This window comes from Cynocephalus volans, chromosome X (assembly GCF_027409185.1).
Source record: "Cynocephalus volans isolate mCynVol1 chromosome X, mCynVol1.pri, whole genome shotgun sequence".
NCBI classification, from domain to species: domain Eukaryota; kingdom Metazoa; phylum Chordata; class Mammalia; order Dermoptera; family Cynocephalidae; genus Cynocephalus; species Cynocephalus volans.
In genome coordinates this window covers 89,705,572-89,718,039 of record NC_084478.1, presented here as the reverse complement: position 1 = coordinate 89,718,039, position 12,468 = coordinate 89,705,572, and positions in this window count along the sequence as shown.

Below are 12,468 nucleotides of genomic sequence, written 5' to 3'. Positions count from 1 at the left end.
AAGTCTTTTGCAACCACTGGAAAAATATAGCTCTATGGGTGAAGGAGAGGTGCTTGTGAGATTAAAAAGTATGAATGTAAGTATGTCCTCTTCTCAGCTCCATAGAGAAATGGGGATAGATTGGCACAGATTTTTGTATTATCAGTTCTCCTGCTTTTTGTTTTCCCCAGTAAGACAGTTTTCTTCACAAGTCTAACAAAGGAAAACAGTGTACTGAAGGTATTTGATGATATGATATGTGTGTGTGTGTGTCTGCATTAAATATTGCTGCATTTATGCTAAAATGTTTAGGAAATTTTGCATAGTTATGACATGAGGGCATGGTTGATTGTCAGCAGTAATTGCCAGTCCAAAGATAACGGAAGCTTGGATCTCTTGCCTGCTTTTAGTGATTTTTTGTCCTCCACATATATTGCCTGAACTTAAACATGGCATGTAAGTTATTCTGAGTGTCGGATGTTTGGATGTTGATGCTTTCAGATTCCTTCTTTTCTTTTCTGGCTAGTTCCAGCTCCTCATATCACTATTTTTTTCTTAACTATAATTAATTGTTTTTATTGTGGTAATATATACATAATACCATTTATCATCGTAACCATTTGTAAGTGTAAAATTCAGTGACATTAAATACATTCACAATGTTGTGTAACCATCACTACTAACTATGCCTAAAACTTTTTCATCAACACCAACAAAACTCTTTACCCATACAACAATTCCCCTTTCCTCTCTCCTCTCAGCCCCTGAAAACTTCTAATTTACTTTTTGACTCTATAAATTTGCCATTTTACTAGTAGATGCTTCATATAAGTGGATTCATATAATACTTGTCCTTTTGTGTCTGGTTTATTTAACAAAGCATGATGTTTTCAAGGTCCCTGCATGTTGCAGCATATATCAAAATTTAATTCCTTTTTAAGTTTGAATAATATTTCATTGTATGTATATACCATATTTTGATTATCCACTAATCTGCTGATGAGCACTTGAGTTGTTTCCACCTTTTGGTTTATATGAATAATGCTTCTATCAACAAAGGTGTGCAAGTACCTAGGTCATGCTTTCAATTCACCTGAATATATATCTAGAAGAGGAATTGCTAGGTCATATGGTTGTTTTATGTTTAACCTCATGGAGAACCACAAAAATGTTTTCCATAGCGGTTGCACCATTTTAACATTTTCATGAGCAATGCACAAGGTATCCAATATTTCCACATCCTCATCAATGATTGTTATTTTCTGGTTTTGTTTTTATTATAGCCATCCTACTAGGTGTGAAGTGTTATTATTGTTTTGGTTTTTATTTACATAATACCTAACGATATTGAACATCTATTCATGTGTTTGTTGGCCATTGGTATATTTTCTTTGGAGAAATGTCTACTCAAGATTTTTGCTTATTTTTAAAATGGGCTTTTTATTTTTTTGTTGTTGAGTTATAGGAGTTTATAATATATTCTGGATATTAATCCTTTATCAGATATGGTATTTGAAAATATTTTCTCATGTTAGATAGGTAGTCCTTATGCTTTCCTGACAGTATCCTCTGATGCAGAAAATAATTTTCATTTTAATGAAGTCACATTTATCTAATTTTTTCCTTGTCACCTGTCTTTTTGTTGTTGTTGTTGTTGTTGTTGTTGCTGCTGTTGTTGTTGTTTTGGCATATCTGTGACATTGCTGCCAAACCCAATGTCATGAAGATTTTTCCTAATGTTTTCTTCTAGGAGTTTTATAGTTTTAGCTCTTAATGTTAGGACTTTATGAAACTTCAAGTTAATTTCTGTATATGGTATAATTAATTCTTGCACATGTGGATATACATTTTGCAAGCACCATTTATTGAAAAACCTGTCCTTTCTTCATTAAGTGGTCTTGATACCCTTGTCAAAAAATCAATTGACTGTAGGCTTTCTATTCTATTCCATTTATCTATATCTGTCTTTATTCCAGTAACACAAGGTTCAAATTACTGTAATTTCATGGTAAATTTCAAAGTTGGAAAGTGTGAGTTAACTTTATTCTCCATTTTCAAGATTATTTTGACTATTTAGGGCCCATTGCAATTACATATAAATTTGAAGATTAGCTTTTCCATTTTAAGAAAAAGACTGTTGGAATTCGGATAGAGGCTGTATTAAATCTTTAGGTCATTCTGGGTTAACATCTCATCATTGAAAAGTCTTCCAATCTATGAATATGAGATGTCTTTCCATTTATTTATGTCTTTAATTTATTTTAGCATTTTAATTTATTTCAGCATGTTTTATAGTTTTCAGCATATATCTGATTTTTGAATGTGGATAATATACCCAGGAAGGTGACTAAATTTGTTTATTAGCATTAATAGTTTTCTTGTGGGGCCGAGCCTGTGGCGCACTCGGGAGAGTGCGGCGCTGGGAGCGCGGCAACGCTCCAGCCGCGGGCGCAGGTTCGGATCCTATATAGGAATGGCCTGTGCACTCACTGGCTGAGTGCCGGTCACAAAAAAGACAAAAAAAAAAAATAGTTTTCTTGTGGATTCCTTGGCATTTTCTACATACAGGGTAATGCCATATGCAAATAGAGATAATTTTACCTCTTTCTTTCCTATTTGCATACTTATTTATTTTTCTTGTCCTATGCTCAGGCTAGAAATTTTAATATATTAATAAGTAGCAGTAGGGAAAGAGGGTATCCTTGTATAGTTCCTGATATTAGGAGGAAATCTTTCACCATTGAATGTAATGGCAGCTTTGGGTTTCTCATAAATACTATTTATCAAGATGAGAGATTTTTCCCTCTATTCCTAATTTTCTGAGCATTTTTATAATGAAAGGGTGTTAGATTTTCTCAAATCCTTTTTGTATGCCAATCGATAATATTATGCGCTTTTTCCTTGGTTCTGTTAATGTGATTAATTACATTGATTGATATTGGTATGTTGAACCCACTCTTGCATCCCTAACATAAATGCAACTTGGTTGTGGTGAATAAGCCTTTTAACAGGTATATTTAAGCCTTTTAACATGTAATATTTTGTTGAGATTTTTGAATTTATATTCAGTAATAATATTAGTCTGCAATTTTCTTTTCTTATAATGTTTTTATCTGACTTTGATATCAGAGAAATTCTAGCTTCATAGAATGAGTTAATAAGTGTTCCGTTCTCTTCAATATTTAAGAACAGTTTGAGAATGACTGGTGTTAATTCTTTTTAAATGTTTGGTAGAATTTACTGAAGAAGCCCTCTTGTCTGGGTTTTTCCTTTTGTTGGGAGGTTCTTGATTAGTAATTTAATTTCTTAACTTTTTATAGGTTACTTGAGTTTTTGTTTCTTTTGAGTCAGTTTAGGTAGTTTCTCTGTTTCAATGAATAAGTCCATGTCTTCCATGTAATGTAATCATAGTATACTAATGATAGTATTGTTAGAGTGCAGAAAGCTGTTACCCCAAAATATGGTGCTTTGACATTCTGGAATAAAGAAGCAGCCTCAAGGTCTCTCTGACTCCCCTTACACCCTCCTGTCTCTCAATCCTCTGTCACTCTCTAAAGCACAGGATGAAGCTGTGCACTTATCTGCCTAAAGTCTGGACCCACCAAAGAAGACAATTACTCCTGCTCCTTTCTTTGAATTTTCATTAACTTAATTTGTTTCACAGGAGGGAAGAACTAGAGTCTGTCAACACACCCTGACAAACTTTTGTCACAGACCCTTGTCCACTATTTTGGTCACATTAAGTATTTTTTTTTTTTTTTTTTTTTTTTTTTTTTTTTGTGACCGGCACTCAGCCAGTGAGTGCACCAGTCATTCCTATATAGGATCCGAACCCGCGGCGGGAGCGTTGCTGCGCTCCTAGTGCAGCACGCTACCGAGTGCGCCACGGGCTCGGCCCTCACATTAAGTATTTTGAAGAAAATCATTTACCAGTAGTCATTGTCTGCTCTGCAGGCCAAATAGGCTTTTTCCAGGCTATTGTATGCTCTCCAGCCCATTGAGTTCCTCTAACAATTATTTACTCCTACACCCACCCTCTCCCCTTTCCCTATGAAGAGGGGTATATAAACATCTGTACCCCACTGGGAAACTGGGACGTTACTCTCTTGTGATTCCTCAGACATCTCCCCTCCAACTACATTAAAATAATAAAACATGTTATGCCATTTCTCCATAATAATCTCTGTTTATTAGTCAGAGAATATTCAGGGGGGTAAAAGGGGAAGTTTTCCCTTGGCCCCTGTAGTATTCTTTTATAATCCATTTTATCTCTATAAAGTCTGTAGTAATGCCCCCACTTTCATTTCTGGTTTGGGGGGATTTATCTTATTTGGAGTTAGCCCAGCTTCTTAGATTTGTAGACTGATATGTTCAAACAAATTTTAGAAGTTTTCAGCCATTATTTCTTCAAGTATTCTTTCTTCCCTTTTCTCTCTCTCCTCTTGGGTATTCTTACAATGTGTATGGTGGTCCACTTGATTGTATATTACAGGTTTCTTAGGCTCTGTTTACTTTTTATTATTATTATTGTTCCTCATACTCAATTCTTTCTTCTGCTTGCTTAAATCTCTTTAGGAGTCCCTCCCGTGTAATTTTCATTTCAAATATTGTACTTCTCAGCTCCAGAATTTCTTTATGGTTTAATTTTATAGCATCTCTCAATTGATATTTTCAGTTTTTAACATTGTTTCTCTGTCTTTGTACATGTCTTTCTTTAGCTCTTTGAACATCTTTTAGTCAGTTGTTTTAAAATTTTTCCTGAGACTCTGATGTCTGGGCTTCTTCAAGTATATTTTCTGTCAATTTATTTTGTTCCTTCGAATGGGTCTTCCTTTCCCATTTCTTTGAATTCTTGTGATTTTTTTTGTTGGAATCTGGATATACGGATCTTTTAATGTGGTAATTCTGGAATCAAATTCTCCCCCTTCCCTAAGGTTTGCTTTTTTATATATAAATTATTGTTAGGTATTTTTGTGCCAGGGAACAGCTGGAGTTGAAAGCTTAACAATTTCTCTGATGTTTTCTGACCCTGCTTATTTCTCAAAAAGTATTTGTGCTAGCTTTCAAAATTTCCCATATATACCATTGCTTTTGAATATCATAAAAACAGGTGCAGCTCCTTTAAATCCCCTTGTATCTGTATTAATTAGTCATCACTAAAACAATGGCAGCCAGCCTCTGTGCCTGCACCTCACTGATCAGATACAGCAATCCTCAACCAGAACACAAGACTTCAATACTTGAGGGGAAGATCTTTATTACCCACCCTGGCTCCAGAAATCTACTCCAGAAATGCATTGCCATTCCTACAGCTTCCTGTCTAAGGCCTAAGGGGGTAGAGGATGGGTAGCTACTACCTACCACACCGAGAGTTAAAATTGGATATTAACTACAATTACCAGTAGTTAATTTAAAGAATTAAAACTGGATGATATTAACTACAATTACCAGTAGTTAATTTAACAACCAAGATTTCCCCTGGAAGCTGTGAGCATTCAAATAGACAGGAGAGTTTCAAAATAGTTAATTCACATAGATTTTTCCAGTACAATTGCTGTCTAGGTGGAGAAGCAGATTCTTAGTGTTTTGTACTTTGCCATATTCCATAATTTCACTTCCTGTAGCACTGTTTTTGTCTTGCTTTTGTCTTCCTCACCTCAGCTGAAAGAAGGCAAACTACAAGCAGTGTTTCAAGAGCCCTGTATATTTACTGCCATATTCTCCTATTCCAGTTTAGCCCTTCCATTACCTACCTATTGCCACAACTATTCCTTACATGTATATGATCTTGCCATTTATAAAGCTTTTTCACATAGGTCATAGTTTTTCTATTACTTTTCTGCTATATATATTACAGCTTCCATTCCATAGGGAAGAACCTGAAGCACAGAGAGTTTAATAATGTGCTTAATATCACATAACCACTAAGAGTGCGAGGCAGGCTAGAATCAGTTTGTGTTTATCCAAGGGCTTGGCAATTGTAGAAAGGTGCAAATTTGATCTCTGTAACCACAGAATATAGAGCTAGAATGAATGGGAGAATTTGAAGATTCATCAGATATCACTGGGCACTCCTAAACACAGTGTCCTACTCCAGACCTCCTTTGTGCCTGTTCATAGATCTATAGAATTCTCTAGTCTGCTTTACTTACCTAGAAAACTTCTACCCATTCTTCAAGAGCCAGGTCTCCTATCACCACTTTGTGAATGCTCCCTCAAACCCCAGACAGGTAAGTCTCTCCTCTGTACTCCTCACTATGATTTTTATTCAAATCTTGTTTAAAGTAGATCACATTTTATTATGATTATTTGTTCACGTGTGTGTTTTTCTACTACACATTAAACTCCTTGAGGGCAGAGACCACGTCTTACTCATCTTTGTATCTTTACTGTCTATTATTGTCTTGTACATAATCTATGATGAGTAAATAATTTATATGCCTCATCTTACTCCTCTATTAAATTGGGATTAAAAATAATACTTACTTCTTAGGAACATAGTAAGTGCTCAATTAATGTTCATTAATGTTACTATTATTAGCATCACAATGATGATTAAATTGGCATTAAATAAGCCAAACATGGAAAGACAAACACTACATGATACCATTTATATGAGGAATCAAAAATAGTCAAACTTATAGAAGCAGAGAGTAGAATGGTGATTTCCAGGTGCTGGGAGGAGAGGGAAGGGGGTGGATATTAGTTAAAGAGCACAAATTTTCAGTTATTGTATTTGTCCATTTCTGTTGCTTATAACAAAATACACAGAACTGGGTATTTTATAAAGAAAACAAAATTCATTGCTTACAGTTTTGGAGCCTGGGAAGTCCAAAACCCAGGGAACACATCTGGTTAAGGTCTTGGTGGTAGTGACAGTGACCCAGGGATCACACATGGCAGAAATGGCAGAGCAGAGAGAAAGACTCTGAAATGCTTTCCTTTTAAAGCCCTCAGAACCAGTCCCATGACCAGCATTATTAATCCATTCATTAGGGCATGATCCTCAGAAACTAATCACCTCCTCAAGTCCCCACCTTTCAATTACCGTAATAGGATTTCCCACCCTTTTAATACTGTCCCAATGGGGACCAAGTCTCCAACACATTAAACTTTGGGGAGACACAATTCAATCCACTGAAGTTATGAAAGATGAATAAATCCTACAGATCTACTGTACAGCATAAGGCCTATAGTTAGCAATACTGTACTGTATACTTAAAATTTTGCTAAGAGGGTAGATCTTATTTAAAAGTTCTTATCACAGAAAATGATAATAAATAAATAAAGAGGGTGGGAGAAAAATAAGTAAATTGGTGTTAAATTATATTAGAAAAGCAAGGACTGGAACTCAGATTGCAAAGTTTGGTATACATTTTACTGCTCCTACCCTTTCAGATAACCCTTGCTGCCCCTGGGTGCCAAGTCTGCACCCCATCACTACTCTCTTGTGATGCCCCAGCTGAGTCCAGTCTCTTTAAGCAAAACATCTTGTTTAGAATCTGTCTTAATTTCTTTTCCTCTATTAATCTATCCAGACTCAGTCCCATTTCCTCAGCATTTTTCTTTCTATTAAGAAAAAAAACAATGAAGTTCAATCAGCCAAAGATGAATTCAATAGTCATTCTGTATTTGTGATCATGTAAAGTGACATTACCCAGATAAAAAGTACTATGCTTCCAGAAGGTCCATTAGGATGAAATATCAAATAGAAAATTTACAGAATATTTAATAAATATTTAATAAATATTCTCCCGGTCTCCCAGCTCAGGGGCTTTGAAAATTTTTGAATATGACCCACAGTAAGAAAATATATTTTAAACCATTATCCACTTCATACCCACTATATAATATACACATGTATGCACAGCTAAAAAACAATGTAAGGTTTCACAAACCTATATAATCTTAAAAATCGCTGTGCCATTTTCTACTCTATTCCATTTCATTTAAAAATTCCAGTCATTTATCCTTAAGTTGATTTTATGTTTTACTATTGAATGGCTTTCCATTTTTCTTTTTCTCCCCTAGTATTTATTTATTTGTTTTATTGAAATGTAATTGATTATTTGTGGGGTACAGAGTAGACTATTGGTATTTGTGTACAATATGTGATGATCAAATCAGGATGATTAGCATATTCATCATTGCAACATGAAATCATTCTTTGTGTCCATTAATCAATTTCTCCCTAACCCTCTCCCCCTCCCCCTTTCCCACCTTTATTAATCACAGTTCTGTTCTCTCCTTCTGAAAGTTCTACATATTACTGTGATTCTTTTTTCTTTCTTTCTTTCTTTCTTTCTTTCTTTCTTTCTTTCTTTCTTCCTTTCTTTCTTCTTCCTTCCTTCCTTCCTTCCTTCCTTCCTTCCTTCTTTCCTTTCTTTCTTTCTCTCTTTCTCTCTCTCTCTTTCTTTCTTTCATTTCTTTCTTTCTTTCTTTCTTTCTTTCTTTCTTTCTTTCTTTCTTTCTTTCTTTCTTTCTTTCTTTCTTTCTTTCTTTCTTTCTTTCTTTCTTTCTTTCTTTCCTTCCTTCCTTCCTTCCTTCCTTCCTTCCTTCCTTCATTCATTCCTTCCTCCCACTTATGAGTGATGACATGTGGTGTTTCTCTTTCTGTGCCTGACTTATTCCAGTTAACATAATTTTCTCCAAGCTCATCCATGCTGCTGTGGATGGCAGAATTTCATTATTTTCCATGGCTGAGTAATATTCCATTGTGTATATATACCACATTTTCCTTATCAAAAATACTGTTTTTATTCAATTCCTCTAATCTCTATTACACAGATAATAAAACTGAGTCCCAAGAAGACTTGCTTATTGTCACACAACTCAAGGTGGAATCATGCCAAAATACTGAGTCAGTAAATTTTGATCATTTCCTGAGATCTGGGAACTGTTGTGTAATACTTTGAATAAGTACCTAAATGCTACTTCAATGTCTAACATAGTTGGCACTCAATAAATACTTATTGAAAGAATTTGTTGAATCAATGAGTACTGTATAGGTAGCCGCCTATTAGCACTACTAATAGCACAGAGTAAAGCATATTCTTTAGTCTGTGAAGAGAATTGGAAAAGGAGTTCCTGGAAATTTAATGAAAGGAGCAATTAGAAGTATGATTGGAAATCAATGTGATAGAGCCCAATTTCAATACAAGATGAATCCAGCATGTACAATCTGGAAGTTATCAAACAGATCCTTGGTAAATCCTGGGAGCTGGGAATCAGGAATGTACAGAGTTAATGGAATATTGAAGTGTTACATATTTTTGGAGGAATTTAGAGTACCCCAGGAGGGTACTGCCTAAAAGGCACGTACACTTCAGTTGGCTATACCGCATACGTGATAGGCTTTCAGTTTTTAGGTTTCCATGACTATTCATTTTCAGTATTGCATCAGCTTCTTCTGTCACATTGCTTCTTTCCTTGTTTTAATGCCATTTTCACCACAATGGATTTTCCCAGGGCGTAGTGACTGGGGCCAGGTTGAAAGGTTTTTGATAGTTGAAAATAATAGTGTCTGACATGTAAGAACCTTTTTCCCTACTTATTTTTTGAAATTTTATTTTGTATATTTGACAGTTTTATTTTGTTGATGTTGAAAATGTTTGCAACACTTCTAGTTGGCAACTTAATTGGTTAAAATAAGTAGTTGTTTGAAATTCATGAAAAAGTTTTATTGCAATGTTTTCTTACATGTCAACCCCTTTAACATAGATTAATAGAAATAAAATGATTAAATACCTTTTAACACTGTTAGAATGTTGGTTTTGTTCAAAGCAATGTGGTATTCAACAAACTTCCAAGGGTCTGAATTTATTTTTAAAAAATAACAATGAAAATGATCCATTAAGTACAATGTGCCTGTGAAAATGGCCACTAAGCCTAAATTTCCAGATGTTTCTGGATGCCCAGGGAGGGCTGCTCTAATCCACCAGTGGATATAATCTCCCACTGCCTGTATGTTTTTAAAGTACTTACAATTCACGTGTTTTTTTTCTTTTCTAATTTCTATTTTTGTATACTCTGTACCCTTTCCTCCTAGAAAATAAACCAGCACTTCTCTTTCCAATCATTCTTCAAAAGTGATTTTCTGGTGAAACTAAAACTGGACATTTGTAATTGAAGGATGGGAAAGGAAGCAAAAATAATAATAATAGTAACCAAATGAGTTTCTCTCTGTGATTCTTCAGGCCCCTGCATTTTTCAAGGTTTTTGTTTGTTTGTTTGTTTGTTTGTTTGTTTGTTTTTTCTCATGAATGTCCAAAGCCGTACTCATCTGGCTGCATAGTTCCAAGAGCAGAGACTGCGTTTTCAGTTTCTTATAAAATACTGAAATATATTTTGTAAACAAATGTACACTATAATTTTTACAATATAATTTTGTATTTCTAATATATTATACATAAATTATTTGGAAGGAAATTTTAGAGGACTTGACTTTTTTTCTAGCTTTCAGTTTTGTTTTGTTTTGTTTTAAAAAATATGTTTTGTTTAAGAAATAAAGAGCAATAAAATCTTTGCCTCATTTATTTCTAAATTTAATAATATTCCTGTGCCTGACCAGAAAGAGGTATCTGTTTTTTTTCAAAATTTACTTTGACCAGAACTTATCAAACTACAGTTTGGAAGTTGGAGCCTTTTAACTTTAAAATTTAACACTTTCTCCAATACAGGGGCCTTCCCTATACATCAAATAAAATCATTTAAAGATTGAGAAGGAAAATGATGATGCTATTTTCATCTTTATTGCTTTGTGAGTTTATGAGTTGTAGAGTTTGAGAAAGTCTGTGAGCATGCTATACTTTGAGTGAAAGAATTTTGTAAATTAAAGGTGGGTTTTATAAATCCAATAACAGGGAGAAAAAGAGAAATTAAAATTACAAGTTTGAGAGAGAGAGACTATAGCAGGAAAGAAAAACAGGCATATACAGAATTAATTCAAGTATAAAATAAAGAGAAAATGGAAGAGAAGAAAGGAAGCAAAAAAGAGAAGAAAAGCAGCAAAGAAGGAAGAAAGGAAGGAAGGAAGGAAGGAAGGAAAGAAGGAAGGAAGGAAGGAAAGAAAGAAAGAAACAGGGAAAGAAAACTGGAAGAGAAGGAGAAGAAATTAGTAGATTATTTTTTGCTCCATGGAACTGTGTGTCTAGCTCTACTATAGTATTGCCAAATGAAAGCAGTATCATTATTCCTTAAAAAAAAGTTTATTGAATTTGTTTTCATTCCAAATGAATGAAAATTTTAAGAGTCTTGATCTTATATTTTGTGATCTTTGTGCCATTTATAAGAAACTTCTACATAAATTAACCTATAATAATCTAATTTCAGACTGTTAAAGTGGATAACTATGCCTTAATTATAGAACTGGCATGGATTTTTAATATATTCAGCTTTTATATGAAAGGTTAGCACTAATACTATAGTTTACAATATACTATAGGAATAACTAATTTAAAAATCCAGAATCAAGAATGGAATAAGAGCCATCAATTCAGAGGAGATTTCAATGATGTAAGACATTAATAAAAATCACTGGAATTATTTACTCTTACTTTATGGGTTTTATATTTATATGAGCAGGAAGAACCACGAGGAAGTCAAGAGATAAAAGATAAATCTCAACCTAAATTTTCAGCCAGCCCTCTTCTTCCAAATGTGATGTGCATGACATCTGGGGTAGAAATTATCCTCTCTCCCTATAGATTAGTAATTTTACCATTTTAGCAGTTGTCCTCTTCATTGAAATATGTCCCTGCTTCCAGCTAAGATCAATGTAATTTAAGGAACAAGTATTTTTATGGAATATGTCAAAGGAAGCATAAATAGCATCTTCAAAGACAGACTATAAGTTTAGTTGCACATTGATGAGAAAAAGGAATAGCAAAACTGTTGCTTTCTAACTATTGGCTAACCAAGATGACTAGCTGAATAAATACATACAAATTTACTTTGGAAGTAAAAACTATTAGTAAAGGTATTTTATTGTGAAGCCCAAACACAAACTTGGCTTTGACTGCTGTTCTAGGCAGCTCAGCTTCTATCCTGAAGGACATCTACCCTTATGTGCTTTGGCAGATCTCCAGGGTCCCCTGGGAGAAAGTAATATCTCTATTTACATATCAAAGCAAACTAAGGCTCCAACCTCAATAGACCTCAAAGAAGATGTGAAAGTACCCTATGAATTAGTAGTTTCAACATTTTTTCTTCCAGAAGCCAAGCTATCTCCTTTTTTGTCACACACTGCTTAACACACTGTTATATCTTGCTGAGAGGCAACCAGGATAAGCCTAAGAAAGAGTTAAGATGGTATGCAAATGGTTTTTGAATTAAGTAACTTTTTTAAGTAAAGGTATAGGGAAAGGGAGAAGTCAGTTCAAGGAACTGAGCCCACTCTAATGGTTTTACTGTTTTGGATATCTACAGAATTTACACAGAGAAGTGATCAATTGCAGTTCTGCACTTCATGAAAAAGGATGAATGTCCCAT